This window comes from Lissotriton helveticus, chromosome 11 (assembly GCF_964261635.1).
Source record: "Lissotriton helveticus chromosome 11, aLisHel1.1, whole genome shotgun sequence".
NCBI classification, from domain to species: Eukaryota; Metazoa; Chordata; class Amphibia; order Caudata; family Salamandridae; genus Lissotriton; species Lissotriton helveticus.
This window is the reverse complement of record NC_136072.1, coordinates 930364031-930383608: the sequence shown is the minus strand read 5'-3', so window position 1 is coordinate 930383608 and position 19578 is coordinate 930364031. Positions and strand designations below refer to the sequence as shown.

Genomic DNA, 19578 nt, shown 5'->3' with positions numbered 1-19578 from the left:
CCATGTCTGGGCCGTCTAATGAACAGACCTCTATTCATTCATTTATAATTGGATTCCCCCTTATCCCTTGCAGACAGATCTCTGCAGCCAAGAACCCAACTCTCATAGACTTCTAAAATAAAGGCTTGCAACATTTCTCAGCCCAGACATGTACGTGTAAATCAATGCTAAAACATTTCAGGCCTACAATATTTCTCATAATGATTATAGCATTCAACTTCTTCATTAATTAAAGCATGTTAATACTCTTATTCTATTATTCAGTAAACATTTTTATAAATCCTGGCCCATTAATGCAATGACCAAAACATTAATACAATCTGTGTCGTGAAAAGAACCACCTTCCCTTTCCCTCCAGCTCTGGCCCTGAGGCCTACCACATTCTGTGTTTAACCACCTATCATTTTACATTTTAAACAGCTACACGACATGGATTCAATAATAATCACATCTAATAAAATCATATAGTATCACACATTTCTGTATTAGTTCCACTTCTACTTAAATCTCTATATTAGCTATACATTTAGAATATAATTGCAGATACTATTAGCACTCATGGCATTTCTCCTCATGATTTGTGCTTACTACAGGTAAGTGTGATGCACTCATACATTTAGGTCAGTTTGCGCTCTCTCAAAGTTATGTCTTGGAATGTAAGGGGGATGCACACCATGTGTACATGCCTACCTAGTACAGAGAGGAGTGCAAATTCCACTGCTACAAGAAACTCACTTGACGAAGGCAGAGGGGATGGCATTACAGCGCCGTTGGAGGGGACAGGTGTTCTACACTACCTACTCGGCCTACGCCAGGGGGACCTTAATTTGGGTGTGGGTGGGGGTACCATTCCAATGTGTTAGTCAGGTGATTGAAACGAATGGCAGATTTACAGTGCTCATGGGGCAACTTGATGGGCGGGACATCACACTAGGAAGCATATATGCCCCCAATATTGAACAGTCTACCTTCTTTGCACAGCTATCACAGAAATTGGCGGGGGAGTTAACAGGGCCTGTTCTTCTGGGGGGGGACTTTAATTACATGACTGAAATAGATCTGGACCGCTCCCACCCTCCGCTTCCAGACGCCCCTACTCATAGGGTTGCAGAGGCCAGACGGGACTGGCAACAATGCTGGGGACTGACAGACACCTGGAGGGCTCATCACCCTGGGGACCGAGACTACTCTTATTTTTCAGCTGTCCACGGGTTGCATGTTCAACTGGACCCTGTATTGTGTTCTCCGATGTTCACGTGATGATCACGATGAACGAGTACCTGGCTAGGTCAACCTCTGATCATAACCCTCTCTTGGTGGCCCTGAATTGGGTTTGACTTAGAACAGCGATCCCTAATTGGCGTCTCCGAGCGGAAGTATTGGAAGACCAGGTCTTCCGGACCACCATAGGCACTGCCATAGAGGACTATGAGGGAGAGGTGTGGCGCCGCGGCCAGGGCGACTGACGCTGGAATCTGGGAATCACGGTTCGATTCCCGGCTCCGGCGGCAGGTTAGCCCAGCACCATGTGACTCTAGGCAATAGCTTGCTTAATCTTCCCGACGGCCCCCAGCGCCTAGAGACCCTTACGGGTGATTGTGCGCTTTACAAATGTGGATTATTATTATTTTCATCAAAACATCAACACATCCTCTAGTCTGCATAATGAGTGGGATGCATTCAAGGTAGTAATATGCGGGCGGTGCATTGGGGAAGCTGTGGGAGTTCGTAGAACGCTATTGAGTGAAGTACAACAGACAGAACGGCGGCTCAGGGAGAGAGAGGCCTGGACGGGTGGATACTCAAGAAGACTTGTTGAGGGCGAATGAAGAGTTGGCCACGCAAGTGGAGAGGCTGAGATGCTTTGATTACAGGGCATACATGATGTGAGAGCATGCAGAAAGAGACAAGTCTGGGGCGCTACTAGCTTGGTTGGCAAATCCAGCGCGCAGAGGTACACTGATTCTTGAACTACGGGACGAAGGGTGGACAATACACTATGGACAGCAGGCCTTTAACATGCAGTTCCTGGAATACTATACCACCTTATATTGTAGCAGGTTGGATCCCAGAGAATTGGAGGAAGGGGATTTTCTAGATATAGATCTCCCTCAGATTGAAGCGGAAGATGCGGAGAGCCTGGGCCGGCCAGTGGAATGTGGCGAGGTCAAAGGAGCTATAAAGCGCATGGCCAAGAACAAAACGCCGGGTACTGATGGGTTACCATCTGAGTTCTATGTAACATATATAGATCTACTGGCCCCACAATTGGTGACCCTCTACAATCGGTCGAAACAGAATGGATATCTGCCTAGCTCGACAAGTGAGGCAGTGATCGTACCTCTCCTTAAACCAGGATGGCGATGTTAAACATTGACTATAAGATCTTGAGCAGTTTCTTGGCCAGTCATCTGATGGTACACATGACAACTCTGGCACATGGGGACCAGGCTGGGTTCATTCCTACCCGGAACACGGCCATGAATATCTGGAGACTGTGTCAATTGCTGCACGAGACAACGGCAGAGGGAGACGAGGCGTGTGTACTATCGATAGACATTGAAAAAGCTTTCGATAGCTTAGAGTGGCCATATCTGTTTAGGGTTCTGAGGGCCTTTGGCTTAGGTAGGGTTCGTGGCCTGGATAAAGATTCTGTATACTCGCTCGACGGCTAGGGTTCGAACGGGGGGCGATTTCTGCAGCTTGTGATGTAGGCAGAGGGACGAGACAGGGCTGCCCACTGTCTCCCCTCCTGTTCGCCCTGGCAATGGAGCCTCTGGCAGCTTGTGCTCGGATGGGGAGACACTACAGGGGCTTGGAGGGGATGGGCCAGATGCACTACATTGCTCCTTATGCTGATGATTTGTTAATGTTCCTTGCCAATGCTACGGACGACTTACGGGGTGCTTGGGAATTACTAGAGAGGCTGGGGCGAGTGGCTGGGCTCAAAGTCAATTGGACTAAGACCTGTCTATTTCTGGTACGAGGGGGTAAAGGCGAACCTCCTGCGGGGCTGGAGGTGCGCTGGGAAGGCAGATGCTTGCCCTTTTTGGGGGTCCGAATTTATCATGAGGCTGCTGATTTATTTGAGGGAAACGTAGGGCGGGCCCTGAAAACTACCAAGAGTAATCTTGATTTCTGGATGTCTCTCCCCTTATCGGTTGCGGGACGAGTAGCATTGCTAAGAATGATAACCCTGCCTCGTCTGCTTTACTATTTTGGTACGCTACCAGTTTGGGTGCCTGGGAAATACTTTGCCCAACTAAACTCAATGGTCATGAGTTTGTTTGGGGCTCAGGGAGGTGTAGAGTGGCTTTGAATACCATGATGTGCCCTAGACAGGAAGGGGGCTTTGCAGTACCTGATTTTGAGGCTTATTATCATGCGGCCTAGTTCCAATGGTTCGCGCAGCGGATGGCATGGAAGCTGGGAATAGAGGTGGATCAGAGAGGTAGGGACCTGGGGCTTCACCATCTGACTAGGATTCTGCTCCAACTTCCGATACGTGAGAGAGAGGTGCCCATAGATGTATGGGTACTGCGGCAATGCTGGAATAGGGCCCTGCGACGGAATAAAGCGGGCCCTGGGTATGCGCCTGAGATTCTAGTGTGGCTCAGTGAGGAGTTGCCACACGGGGGGATTGGCAGAGGTTGCGGGAATGGGAGGAGATGGGGATCTCCTCCATTGGGGATCTATACGAGGATGGTACCCTCTTACCGTTCCAAGACCTCATGGAAAGACATGAACTGCCTGCTCAGAATTTTCTGTTGCATGTGGCATTGATGGCTGCTGTGCGTAAACAATGGAAAAAAGGACTGGAGGAACCACAGGTCTTCCCCCCTTGCCAATACGTGGTCATATCCACGGGTAAGATCAAGGCGGTTACGTGCCTATATAGGCGATTGACACAGGGATTGAGGACTCTCTTAGAGGGGCTGCGCATTAAATGGGAAGCGGACCTGGGGACGCCTATAGAGGCAAAGCCCTGGGAGATGTTGCTGGAGCGAGCATGGAAATGCTCCCAGAATGCGAGATTACAGCTAATACAATTCTATGTGTTTCATCGGGCGTACCTCACTCCCCGCAAAATCAACCACTTCTTTGGCTCCCACACTGCCTGCCCGCGATGCAGACTGGAAAATGCAGCGTTCATGCACATGTTCTGGGATTGCCCATTGCTCCGGGGGTTCTGGGGGGAGGTCCTGACCAGGCTGAAGGAGGTGACAGAAGGGGACCTGCAGCTTACACCAGGTGTCTGCCTGTTACACTGGTTCCCCCATACTGCCCGCAACAAAACCACCAGTACATTCCTGGACTTGGGTTTAGTCCTAGCTAAAAGGGAAATTACTAGCCATTGGAAGGCGGTCACAGGCCCCAACACTGCACGATGGCTGCGGAAGTTTATAAAGTGGGCGGACTGTGAGGGGACCCTCCGGCTTCAGATGGCTCAGGGAACTGACAATGATAGATTATGGGACACGGCTTGAGCCTGGGTGGAGAATGTGGATCTTCTTAAAAACCTGACGGATGATGATGACTGATCTCTACGGGGGTGGGGGACTCCCTTCACTACATGGGAACACAAAAGCAGGCAACAGGGTGGGACGGTATTTGGGGGACGACTAACGCGGGTGCATCCTCCTAGATGGGACAAGGACTACCGCCATAGGGAATCCAACAAAGTGATAGGAATGTATACTGTACAACAAGTGTGCTGTTGGGGAGAGCGACATCTCTGAGTGGAGGGGGGAGGCGGGGATACTGGGGGGGATGACCGAGGAAGGGGGAATAGGTTGGGAGGGGAGAGTTGTGTTCTTAGTTGACTGGTAAGGCGGAGTGGTGAAGACATTGTATGAATAGCCCTGGGGTAGAATGGTTCGGCCCCTCAGGACTATAACATAAGGCGGATGGGTCATGACTCCTGCACCTGATGAACAATTCTCCTTGCGTATAAGGGGATGAAGGCATGGGCGATCAAGCTTGATGCAGGACTATGATTTGTTGTAATGCTACGGGGCTACATGATTACGCGATTATATATGTTACCTGCAAGACCATGAGAGTGTTATATATGTGAGAAATGTGGAAAACTGAATAAAATATGTTTTTTTAAAAACTAGTCTATCTCCCGTACAAAAATGTAATATTCTATTAACAACCCCAGCATCCCAACTACAACAATACCACAACAGCAAACAAAAACATTAAACTCCCCAGAGTATGATATAGTAAAAGACTCCCCCCATTTCAATTATTTCCTCATAATTACACTAATCTTAAAAATAAGGCCAAAAAAATCATCAAAATTCACTTCCTTAAAATACCTTAGTCAACCATCTTTATCACATTAGTAATTTGAATCTAGAAAAGATCCTCTCTCCAACACAACCTTTTTCATCATTCCAACCAATAAAATATATCATATATTATACAGCAGCAGCCTGCAAATAATATTTAATATTAACTTAAAACCACCATTAGGATTAAATCACACCCAATACAAACAATAACAAACAAGTGCTCACCCTAACGGAAGAGTATTACAATACAATTGGTTAACCATGTAGAGTGCAGATCTTCAAAGTAAAATATATACTACAATTAATGTACTTTTTATAAATACAACAAAGTTATATACTTACTAAATAAAGTAAACATACTACCAAAATATAATCAGCTTACTATAAACAAGTACATAAATCCATTAGCAATAATTTAAAATATGTAATGTATGTATTTATATATGAATACAAAACAAATCTTTTCATCTATTTTATTCACAGACTACAGAAGCACCGCCAGAAAAAATAACCGTTCACATATATGGAATTGAAAAAAAACATGCAAGAAACAATGGCACTAACAACACAAATTCAAGGCAATGAAACTTACAATCGGACATTAATATTGAATCATTAATGGATTGTTTTATTATCAGCCGACAAATACAACATTTGGTAGATGAATTAATGAAACATTTACCAGTAATATGTAAAATCAATAACAACAATGGATTAATCAAAGACATTCTACAAGAACTTTTCACAGTATGAACAAATGAAGAAATGTACATGCTTTATATTATTTAAAATGTGTTATTGCTATTCAAATAAAATCTTTGCACCAAAATTGAAATCCTATATACATATTTGCACCAAAATGAACAATAAAAATATTTTCAAAAATTAAAAAGGAGCCTATTTTAATTACTTGCACTTACTCATTGGAGCAAATATACAATTGTATGCTCCCAATATCCTTTGTATCCTCTCCAAATAACATAACAGCACACCAGCTTATTACAATTTCGATTTGTTTAACGGGAGGTTAGCATTCAAAGAGGAAAAACACAGGCCATAGAACATTTTCCCTCGCAAGCAATAGTTACATACTTGCTACAGATCTTTCACTTCCAAACAATAACACAGAAGCTAATCCTCAATTTCTTTTCATATCTCCTGTAATCACTATCCTTCTAACAAACACAATCTGTTCCCCCTCTCTTAGATTTGCTCATTCTCTCTCTCGCTTCCTCTATCTCTCGTTTCACAACTCACAAATTCATGCTGCATACATCCACTTCACACAACACATTTTCATATCTCATAATAACATGCCACACAATTCACCAGCACACACTTCCGCTCAACATAATTACACTCCATGCCACATATTTTCAAACCAATAAAATAAACTTCACATAATTCAACTATGCTCCATGCCACAAGATTCCACTTCATATAACACTGTGCTACATAATTCCACTCCAAACCATATAATTCCACTCCACACAACACAATTCAACTCCAGATAATTCCACTACACATAATTGCACTCCAACCTACAATTCATGCCACATATTTACATTCCATATAGATTCACTCAAATCCAAAACAAATATTTACACTCCACAAAATCAATTCAACTTCACAAAATGCCACATAATTACCCACCGTATAATACTACTCCACACCATGCCATAAAATAACTCTCCAAACCATGCTAAATACCTCCACATAATTCTAAGACACAGATTTCTGCACCAAACATAATTCCACTACACAAATACACCACACACTACAACTACTAACAGTTCCAATCCAACCACAAAATTCTCCACACCACATACATCCACTCCAAACAAAGCCAGACCTATTGCATTGCAAATGCTTGTTACTTTAGCAACAAGAAGAAGGCAAGTATGTGAGCCGTTTCGGGCTCACATACTTTACTTTATTTTTACATTTAAAATATATTTTACATGTATTGAATTAGTGTTATCAGTGCACAAAAACCCAATGTCCTTGTGGGATTAATTTTGCTTGTAAATGTCTACATTTCATGTTGGCATGTCATAAGTAGTCAATTTAAAAATGTAAACAATATTTTTCAAATGAGTACTTTTTCAGTTAGTGTGGTACTGAAACGCCATGGGAAATGAATTGTGAAATTCTGAATCATTTTTTAGGTTTTATGGGGACGGCAAGAATAAAGGATTTGGAAGAAACCAGGTGCTGCCACATAAAGTGTGGGGAAACAAAAGATGCCCACATAGAAGGTAGATAGAGATTGGGACAACAAACACAAACAAGATCCCTTGGCTAAGATAAATAGAGCTGGACTAAAAAGGATGCGGCCATGGTGGAGACGGGGAGAGTGAAAGATTTGTAAAATGGAGCACTGGATGGGGTGTAAAAACACAAACAAAATGAAGGAAGAGGTATGGAGGGGGAGGGTGGTGGAGTGACGAATGGGACAAGCACCACAAAGGAAGATGCCTTTTGTAGAGAGGGGTGGTGGCAAACTAAGTATGTGTATCCAAAAACAGAAACACAATGCAAGCATAAGTTTTTTTTAATATACAATTTATCTTACCTTGGTATTAAAACCAGATGTTTACGTGTTCGTTTGTGTACTTTTTCATTAAGGTAATGGAGTTTGTTAAAAATTAATATGTAGGTTACCTTGACAGATAAACAAAAAGAAATGTGAGTAGGGAGCACAGCATCTTTGAACAGCCCTCTTTCTAGAAGACATAATTCTTGTAATGTGAGCAATTTCCTTTTTCTTTTTTGTGAGAAAAGACTGGGAAAGTGTCGGTGATCGGATCTCTAGGGTCTGTCGGGAGGCGACAATTGGACCTGCGGCTTGCCTGCAATTGCCGCCCGCCTCCGCACCTCCCGAAAACTGTGAGGTTGCTGCGAGGAGCGGGGGACCATCTCTGGAGCTAGCAGCTCACCTGAGGGGGCTCTGTGAACTTTTGCCTACTTCCCCTTCTCACCGCTGGACCCGCGGCTCTGTCTGCGCTCGCCTCCCGTCTACCGCCGCCGAGCCCTGTGAGGCTGCTGCAGTGTTGTGGGAGAGCTTGGGCTGGTGGGGACTACTGGTCCCAGAGAGCATCGCGGCCGGAAGCCGCACACCGCGTAGGAGCGCCAGGAGGTGCATAAATTACACCCTCATTACCCGTGTTGCGGGAGTGCGCCGGGAGTGCGCCGGGAGTGCGCCGGGAGTGCACCGGGACAAGGGCGGGACCATCTGTGGCCGTCCATGGCAGGACAAGGCAGGGCTGGGCCACAGACTTTGCTTCTGGGACTCCTGAAGTAGCTCGTATTGGACATGGTAATTGAGTCCACCACTTATTCTGTAACTGTTTTCTCACCTGCTTTCCTGTTTGTTTGTTTCCAGGATTGCGTTTCTTTTAACAGTATTAGGGAATATTGTTTTGTCCCTTATCAAGGCTTTTCGTTTTTTTATTTTATATAGCTTGTTGTAAGTATTTTGAGAGAGCCAATCATGTCTAAAGGTAATAATGGAAACACCCGTCCTGCTTTAGCTACCCTTGACAATTACCTTGTAAAAGTGGTAGGCAAAATTAACAAAGAACGCAGACTATCATTGGGTCGGGGAGCCCCTCTGTTCCATTACCTAGTTCTCCCAAGTCACCTACTTCTTTGTCTACCTCTCTAGTGGATGTTAGTTGTAACCTGGAGTTTCCTGTACTTCCAACCACGGCTACTCCTATAGAATTAGAGCCTAACTTGGTCACGCCTGAGGCTCCTCATGATCTATTAATATCATACTCACCGGTTCCAAGAGCCCAGAGAGTATTAAGATCAGGGAGGAGTTTTAGTAGGATAACCCTACCAAAACGGGGGGGGGAACCACAACAAAAAAAGACCTGACCCATTATCCAACTATGCTGTTAGTGACCCAGTAACAGTAATTAATAATTCTCAAGTTAAATTAGTTCCCGAGCAGTTAGAGCTCTTGATTAGCATTATAGGTGCAAAGTTTGATAAAATTATTAAACCTTTAATGGACAAACTTGACATTATTTCAGGAATCCCTGCGTGCAACTGAGGTGGAGGTTACAAAGCTATCCGCCCAGAATAAAGAACTAAAGGAGGATATCGAGCGTCTGGAAAATTACTCTCGCCGAAACTATTTAAGAATTCTGAATGTGCCGGAAGCCATGGAAGGGGGAGACATTAAGGGATTTGTTATATCCTTATTGATGGGGACAGTTTTAAAAGGTGCCTCAGGGGTGGACTTGCTACACGATATACAGAGGGTGCATAGGGACCCTTATAGGAGAAACCTTACAAGACAAAAACCTAGAAAGATTTTGGTGAACTTTTTAACCTACTCCATAAAGGAACAGATTCTGTCTTCCGCCTTAAAAGAAGGAACGATACACTACAACAGCTCCAGCCCGTTCAGTTTTCAAATAAGATCTGATATCTCTCACATTACCGCATCAAGACAGTGGGAGCTGGGGAAAAGGCTGGATGAGCTGAATAGTATAGGCGCTAAGGCACAGCTTAAATTTCCAGCACAGTTAAGAGTGATGTGGAATAACCACATGCATCTGATTAAGACGGGGGAGGAAGCAGACGCCCTAATAGCTAAGATCAGAGATAAACAAGGGGGACAAGGGGGGGTGTAGATTCGGAGGGTCACTGACACATACATGAAACACAATCATTAGGAATGTCGGGGAAAAAAAAAAAACCTTATTTAAAATGTGATAAGTAAACATGCTCCATGGAGGGGAGGATGGCTAAATAGGCTTTTGCCTATTAGTAGGGAGGGTTCCTCAGGGATGGGACGGGCACGCAGAATGGGAGGGTGGGGTCAGGGGAGGACGGGGGGCACATGGGTGGGGAGCAGTGGGAAAAAAGAAAAAAAAATTCGACCTCATCTCAACAATTTGGGTACCACATCGGGTCATGAGGGGGGCCTAATTTTGGTAGAAATCGGGGGAGGAGACAGGCGTGATTATGGGGGGTAGAAGGACCATCTTTGTATCCTGGAACGTCAACGGGTTAAGGTGTGCCCGGAGGCAGAGGTTAATTTTTAAGTATCTTGAACTCTCTACCGCTCAAGTTTGTATGCTGCAAGAGACTCACCTGAGCTACGAGGAAAGCTCTTTAATTTTCTCGAAGGTTCCCTGGGTGAAGTGCTTTAGTGCGTCAAAACAGACGTCCCAAAATAGGGGGGTGGCCATTTTGATTAAACATGGAACATCTTGTAATATAAAAAAAACACAATCAGATTCCTCTGGTAGGTGGCTGACGGCTCAATTGGCATTTGGAAACATAGAAATACTCTGTGCCTCTTTTTACGGCCCAAATATAGACGACCCAACTTATATCCACAAACTACAAGCTGTGTTGATGTTGGAACCTCCACCATATGTGATCGGCGGAGATTTCAATGTTTTACTGGACCCACTCAAAGATAGATCTAATTTGAGTCACTATAAAGGGGCAGTAAAGGTATGTCGAACACTAATCAACATGATACACGACTTGGATCTAGTTGATATATGGAGGGGGATAAAAGGAGACCAGCAGGGTTTTACCTTTTTTAGTAAAAAGCATCACCACTCCTCAAGGATTGACTATATCTTTATTGATAGAGGGTCAATGATCAATCTAGTAGAGATAACAGTTCTCCCGAGTCACCTTTCAGACCATGCCCCTATTCAATCAATTTATTTGAGTAAAGAGGCACAGCGGCAAAAACCAAGGTGGACTCTAAATAGGGCTAAGTTACTAGACCCCGATGTGATCGTAGCTATTCAGGCCCCCACTAAGGAATTCTTCTATCTAAACTCAGATTCCACAACATCAGATATAGTCTGGGATGCATATAAGGCGTGGTTAAGGGGAAAACTACATGGAATTATATGCTATAAAAATAGGATTGAAGCTGAGGCACTGAAGGGGGTTGAGGGTAGGATAAGTGATTTGGAGAGAGAAAGAGACGGTGCCAGTAGTGGGGCTCCGGAGCAATTTACTCAGATTATGAGGAAGCTGGAGGAGACAAGGGCTGAGTATAGAGGAATCTTAGAAGCTAAATGTAGGGCACAGTGGACCACCAGAAGAATGCAGAACTATTAATATGGAGAGAAGGCTGGCGCCCTCTTGGCCTGGAAAGCTAGGACTGACCGTGCCAGGAATGATATAAAGGAACTTATCATTAACACCAATGGCGACACCTCAAATAAGGTTGAGGATATGCAGTCCTGTCTTCTCTCCATCTTCTCAGAGCTGTATAGAGAGGATTTAGCTCCCCTGCCGAGCACGGTTCAGTCATTCCTTATGGATAAACAGCTCCCTGTACTCTCAGAAGACAGTAAAAACAAGCTAGAGGCCCCCTTTACCTTGGAGGAGATAGAAGCACAGATTAAGAAATCAAAAAATAATAAGGCAGCAGGCTCAGACGCACTTCCTAGTGAAATATACAAGCTCCTTAATGCGGAGCTATTAGATATCCTGGGGGACACTTTCAACTCAATATACAGCCTAAATGGAAAGGTCCCTAACACATGGAAGGAAGCAATAATTGTATTGATCTTAAAACCAGGCAAGGACCCGAAGAAGGCAGATTCTTATCGTCCAATCTCCCTGCTAAATGCTGATTATAATATCTTCATGGGCATTTTGGCAGGGAGATTGGCAAAACTGATCCCGAAGTTAATACACACGGATCAGAAAGGGTTTGTCGCAGGGAGGCTCATACAGGAACAGACGCAGCTCTTAATAGGAAATATAGATCTGGCCATTCAGAAAGCAGAGCCCTTGGCCGTCGTCGCTTTGGACGCGGCCAAGGCCTTTGATAGAGTCTGCTGGGTGTTCCTCTGGGAGGTTTTGAGGGTAATGGGGTTTGGTCCAATTTTCATACATACCCTGCAGAATTGTTATCAGGGTGCCTCTGCTCGAATACTGTTAAACGGGCTCCTCACGGAGAGTTTCAACATCCAGAGAGGAACTAGGCAGGGGTGCCCGATCTCGCCCCTCCTATTCAACCTGTACGTGGAGCCCCTGGCGCAGATGTTGAGACTGCATGATACAATCCTTCCATTTAGTTCAGAACAATACAGCTCCAAGTTAGCTCTGTATGCCGACGACGTAATACTGTACACAAGCGATCCAGAGGTAGCAATCCCTAGGGTGGAGGAGTGTATGAGTGAGTTTGGGTCCCTATCCGGGTTTCTTGTCAATAAGACCAAGACAGAGGTGATGTGTTGGAATTTAGAGTGGTCAGGAAGAGTAAGTAAAGAACTGAGATACCTAGGGATCTGTGTAGTAAAGGAATTGGAGAAGATACCTGAGCTCAATTTAAACAGGGTGGCGAAGGAGATCGATAGTCTCTTCAGTAGATGGAGGAACCTCCCCTTGACTATTTACGGAAAAACCAACCTGGTAAAGATGGTCATTCTACCCAAGCTGACATACCTTTTCTCCTCTATACCCTTAACATTTCATAACAAAAGTTTAATGAAGATTCAGAGTAAGATCGGGAGCTTCATTTGGGGTAATAAAGGAGTCCGTCTGGCGGGGAAAAAATTAAGACGCAGGTTAAAAAAAGGCGGGTTAGCCCTACCTGATGTTAGGCTATATGCTGCAGCATTTCATTTTAAAAGCATACGGACACTTCTGGTTAAGCCGGGTGAGTTTGCCTGGGGGAGGCTGCTGGGTGAAATGGTGCGAGTAGTAGGGGGTGGAGACGGTGAGGCTTTTCTGTACAAATTTGGCTCGCCCAGATTCTTCAAGCGGGTGCGCCTGAAGGTATTGAGGGCAGCCTTGGAGCTATGGTATAGACTTAGAAGGTGCTGGGGCATTGGGTACTATTCTGACAATGCCCCGGTTTGGGATGCGCCGGGAACGCCAGAGTGCCTACGGGACAGTTTGGCATTGCCGATAAGAAGGGCAGGCATCACAGTATGGTCTGAACTGTTAGACTCCGGGGGGATACATCCATGGGAGTACCTGAGGGCAAAGATCGGGCCAGGGCTCTCAAGATTTAAATATATACAGCTAACATCTTGGTATGAGGCAGCAAAGGGGGAGATCAGAGGGAATAGAGAGATCGAAGCCTTGTGGAAATCCACTCTCCCAATGAATAAAGAAATCTCTGTTTGGTATAAAAATATGTTGGAGATGGAGGACCACGAGATGCCCCCCTCAGCGTTGGTATGGGTGGGAACCCCCCTCGGACAGTCAATAGAGTCATTGTACGAGCCATCCCTATTGACCCTATACAAATATATTAAGCCTGCTTGTTTAAAGAAAAATCATTTCTTTGTGATTAATAGACTCTATTATACCCCAGCGAAAATCGCAAAATTCGCCCCAGATCCAGCTCCCAAATGCCCTAGATGTGGAACACCTCTCGCAAATGACCTACACATTTTTTTTGAGTGTCCATCTCTTGAAAAATTTTGGAATGAGGTGGGGGATAACATTCGAGATATTTTTAACACCAACATTGTGATTAACATGACATTAGTGTTTTTCGGGTATGACGGCGGCCTTAGTGAAACCCTCCCCCAGAAGGCCAGAGGGCTATTACTTTACTTGATCCTGCTGGCCAGAAGGGAGATGTGCAGGAAGTGGAGGGACCCTCTACCGCCGCAAAGAGAGGATTGGCTCAAGGCTGCATTTTCTATGGCTCGCTTAGACTATGATGGTGTGGAGGACAAGACATTGAACATCTGGCACCCCTTTGTGAACTGGGGTAAGAATTTAAGTCTAACTTAATATAAATGGTCCAATGATTACACCAGGGTCCCTTACAAATATGGGGACCGGTCGGACGACCCAAGCGAGTGCGGTAAGCCGTGGGGCCCACAGACTACGAAGGCGGCTTCATAAGACCCGCAGAGGCTTGAAAGGTGAAAAAAAAAAAAAAAGACATTATTTCAGGGGCAGTAAAGAGGTTGGGAGGCCTTCTGAGTTCACATACAGGGTCAAAGGTTAGCCTAGAAGCAGTTAAAAGGGTCCATGGATCTATAACGGAGACACCAAAGATACCCAATGGGGGATCATGCCCAGTTACTGTAGCTGTATCCAACCCTGTGCCTACGGTGTGTTTAAATACTCCTACTAATATAGTTCCAGTGGATAAGCCAGGGCTTATTAAAGAGATGACTAAACGATATGGTTATTCACTGCCCGACTTACCCCCAGACTGTGCACCATATGTGGCAGTTTTAACCAATGTCCCACCAGTTAGGGAGACGGGGCCTCATAGTAACTCGGAAACACATGAATCTTTGAAGAATAAAACTGTGGCTTGACTTAACCGAGAGTGCGGTTTCCCAGTAGCATTGTCTGATCAGATTCTATCCACTACAAGAACTAAGTGGATAGGGAATTCACATAAAAATATTAGTGGTGACTGTGTAATTGTTAATTTAAAAAACCCACCTCTTGCTACCACTTCTCTGATCAGAGCCACCTCTCGCCCACCGAATGACCAGGGAATTTCACTCAGACCCTTGGGGTTTTTCTATAGACATTTAATTGTTCAGCCAACTAATGGTTTTGGGAGGGGTAGAGGCAGTGCCCCTAGTGTGTCTAGAGGTTTTGAGGTGGTAACATCTAATCATTACCAATCTCTGAGTGGTTTAGACTCCAATGATTGACTGGATCCTGACCAGGCCCTCTCCCTGCCTGAAGTAGAAATGGTACATTGTGGAGTAGAGACAGAGGGAAATACTACAGGGCTCCCTGCCAACGTAAGTGTGCACTATGATTGCCGCATGATAAACAGCTCTGTGGGTGAATCTGATGGGTGTAGTGGGGGTTTGCCAGTGGTAGATAGGCTAAGTGTAACCCTCTCCAATACTAATGATACACTGGATAATCATTGTTTAAGTATAACCATTATTATCCCTGATGAAATTATTCAAATACCCACTGGGCCCCCGAGCTGTTTTAATGCCAGTTGGAACGTTGCGGGTTTAGCGTCCAAAGACGATTGCCTGGGGTGGTCAGAATTTGTTGACCTTTTTGATATCATTTGTTTCCAGGAAACTTGGTGTAAAAATGTTACTGGTTACAACGGTTTTGTTTCTTACCAGTTACCCACTGTGGCATCTACTTCAGGTAGAGCTAAGGGAGGGCTTTTGGTTTTGATCTCTGTTAAAATTCCCATAATTGTTAAAAAAACATGTATTAGTGGGGGCCTATTCTCAGATTTTATGGCTCTCTCAGGAGGATGGAAGAAATATCCTTTTAATTAATTTTTATAACAACATTTTTGACAGCACCAGGTAACTGGTGGTCAATTCTTTAGAGAGTGCCCTGGCTGACATCATAGCGGGTTCGAATGTTGTTTTTGAATTTATTCTGGCGGGGGATTTTAATATTGCGGTCTGTCCCCTCTCCAATCAAAGTACGTGTGGGGTCACCAATCGTTTTGGGGATGCGGATCTTCATTTCCCTCATAATAAGTATGGGGAATCCCTGAATAATTTCTTGGCGGCACATGATGTGGAAATATTGGCTAATGAGAAGAACGATTTAGGTGAGAGTATTCCCACTTTTTCAGGAAGGGGGCAAATACTGTTATCGATTTTATATGTATGTCATCTAACCTTATCCCCTGGAGTTTGGCCCCAAGGGTCGTGGATATCATGCTTAGCGACCATAATTGTGTTATTATTGAGGCCACTCTCTGGGAAGAAAAACCTGTACCTGATTTGAGCTTTATTGTTAACATCGAACCTCATAGACCTAATGGCACAAGGCTAAGATGGAAAGGGGATAAAGCAGAAATGACGTCTGATTCAATTAGAAATAGCTGCTTATCAGAAATTACTGCGATCCTTGAGCATGCTGACGTCACTGTCGATCCTATTCCACATTATATTAGAATTAATTCCATTATAGACCAAAAGTTTACAAAATCAGCTGAGCGTAAGTCCGACCAACGAAGGGGATGGTTCGACCACGCATGCACAATTACGTTAAAAGAGCTCAAAGAGGCACTGGCAGCCAAACCTAGAGTTAGGAGTCAGGTGTCCCAGCTTAGATCAAACTATAAGACAATGGTAAAGCGTAGGAAGACGGAGTTACAGCATGAGGCCTGGGATAAATTGACACAGGCTGCAGAGACGAAAAACTGTACTTTTTTTTTGGCCACTGTTAATTGTCCGTTTCTTAAAGATGAGAAGATACCAGAAATAACATCTAAGGTCAATATGGAAACATGGATTTCTCATTTTTCTGCTATTTTTGATTCGGACAAAGCTTTGGGTAACCGAAAGGACTGTTGGCCCATTGTCCCGATGGGGTGCCCATTGACGTTTATAAGATAGCCCCTGAGGTATGGGGACCAATGTTGGTAAAAGTTTTTAATGCAGCTGTCTGTTATGGGGTACCCCCAACCTGGGAGGAATCAATCATAATACCCATATACAAGAAAGGAGATCGGGGGGATGTGAAGAACTATCGTCCCATTTACCTGTTAGATTCCTCTGTGAAAATAATGAGCCGGGTACTTTTGGTTAGGCTGGAAGATTGGGCAGAAACCAACGGTATCCTGGCAAATTGCCAGTATGGGATTAGAAAAGGGCGTGGGACGATTGAGCAATGCTTAAATCTCGAACTTTTGATCGGGAAATACACCCAGGCCAAGAAGGGCTCTATTTATCTCTGCTTTGCAGACTTGAGTAGTGTCTTTGATATGGTGGACCATGCAATTCTATGGGCCAAATTGATCGAAATGGGGGCCCCTGAGGGTATTGTCTTTTTTTTGGCCCGACTCTATGTCAAACTACGTACCAGCGTACGATATGGTTCTAGTGGGGAGTGTACCACCAAATTTAAGATCGGGCGGGGTATAAGGCAGGGGTGTGTTCTCGCTCCCCTGCTCTTTACCCTTTTCATTAATGAAGTGGACACTGTTCTACAGACAGTAGTGGCAGACGCTCCTAGAGTTAATGATATCAACGTCCCGATATTACTCTACGCGGACGATGCCGTGCTATTGTCCAGGACCCCGATAGGCCTCCAACGCTTGATGGATGGGTTTTCACAGTTTATCAAAAGTAGAAAACTAGTGATTAATAAAACTAAAACCTATACCATGGAGTGTGGGCTGGGGCAGAGTAAACCCCACCCCTATTATATAGATGGACATAGGGTCCAACAAGTTGACAATTTTTGCTATCTTGGCATCACATTCTCCAAGAATCGCAGCTGGGCCAGTGAGCATAAGAATGTTAGGGCTAAGATGGTGAGGAGTGCCAACGGGGTGTTTACTTATGCCACCAAATTAGGGGACAAACAGATAAGAGATATGCTCAAGATCTTTCAGTCAAGATGTCTCTCCATTGCCCTCTATGGGGCAGGGGTTTGGGGTTTTGCCCCGGCTGGGAGCCTACAGGTGGAGGAGAATGCCTTTTTAAAAAGACTTTTGTGTCTGCCTAAATCTGCCTCAAATGACCTAGTCCATAGAGAACTCGGAATTCAATATTTAAACGATTTTATTCTCCTGAGACCACTACTGTTGTGGCGTTCAATTTGGCTGAAAGAAGAGGCATCCCTAAACAGAGCCATTATTAACGATTGTCTCACTGTTGATAACCATTTAAAGATCCCATGAATTAAATATATTATCAACAGCTTTCAGGAGATCTATGGCCTTAATATAAATACTGATAGATATGGGGCCTCAGACATATCTAAGTCTGAAATGAAGAACATCTTTTTGAACTGTAAATCAGAGAGGCGGACCTGTAACGAAGGCAATTTATCCACCTGTGTGTTTTACAGTAGTATGAACGTAACAGTGGGCTATCAACCATATTTGCCCCAAGTGACCAGAGTTTCTCACCAGTTCGTTCTAACAAGATTAAGGATGGGGATTGTGCATAATCTGGTTGCTTTCCCTTCTCTGAACAAGCACCCTGTTGGTCCCTGCCCGTGTGACAATATCTCAGCACAAAGCACTATGCACTTTCTTTTGCTGTGTCAATTGTATGGGAACTTCCGCAAAGCTTTTTTAAAACCTATTTTTGTCAAGTTTGGTGTCAGGACAGTACATGATTCTATGAAATAGCTTTTTAACTTGCACCATCCTGATGTTTGTTTTTTTACTGCTACTTCCCTACTTAAAGCGATTAATGTCAGGAAAAGTATGAGTTTTTAAATATTTATTCTGGCCTCGCCTGTATATTATGTTTCTTTTTAAACATTGGCTGTCTAATTGTAAATGTAATTATATTCTAATTGTAATTGGAATTGTATCTATTATATGTGTGCTTTTATGGACATTGTTTTTTGTTCCGAATAAAGCCTTATGAAATTAAATGAATGACTGGTGGAGTATATGATTTATCACTGTGCAAGCAGCAGGACTCTAATCAAAATAAAGCAATCAGCCCTTGGTTTATGGTCCAGACGAAAGAAGAGAAAGTGAAGCTGGGACACACTGCCCAATTAGAAGGGAGCAAAAAAGAGTGACAATGAAGCCCACGAATGTTAAGCAAGGGGTTGGCTCCATTTCCTTCTAGTAAACAATATCTCTCGCAAGCAAGAGTGCACATGCTGTCACAGGTGTGACCTAAAATCGCTTTGTCTATATGGAATACCTCTACAATCACAATCCTAAACAGTTTTAGAGATGATGGGTTGTGCAAATCCACACATTTTCATTTCTGTTACACGCTTTTCAATTTTGGTATACATGTATTATTTAAACAAGCAAAAACGTCTAATTTAGTTGACTGGCCTGCACACCTGGAGTGCTACCAGTTTCTCACGAGCTACTCATTGGAGAAGCCTGGTCTTCACTCAATAGCTTCTTCTGTGGCTAGTCTGCGCTTTCTAAATCTCAGCACTTTCTCCCTCAGATTTGTGTGTGTGGGGGAGGGCTAGTGAGAAGCACCACTCCCACATTTCTTATAAGGGGTCGATATTGCAGCACTGCTGCGAAACCAGCACCCACCTCACCAGTCCACTGGGGAAACGCCCAGTGACAGCTACTGCCAGTCCGGCCCTGACCAATACTCACTGAGCTCCTGCATTATAGGAGAGCTGTCTGCAGCACTTGCTTTTGAAATCTCAGAGCTTACCTTCTCTGATATCACTCTGACATCTGTCTAGTTCAACATATGCATTCTCTCATAGCTGTGTGCATTCTCTCCAATTTTGGGTTCACTTTCTCAGACAGCAAACTGTACTCTCATCAATCAGTGCCTATCATGTTGGTACTATTTCCAGCTATGCACTCACCTTCTTCAACATCAGTCCGCATTCCTTCCAGAACAGCACTGCGCTT

At 44.3% G+C, this 19578-nt stretch overlaps 1 protein-coding gene across 1 annotated transcript in view; it reads right to left on the bottom strand.

Annotated features, from left to right (window-relative positions):
* LOC144791328 (SEC14-like protein 2) overlaps positions 1-19578 on the bottom strand; it is a 326084-nt gene that overhangs the window by 182151 nt on the left and 124355 nt on the right. The window lies entirely within an intron of this gene.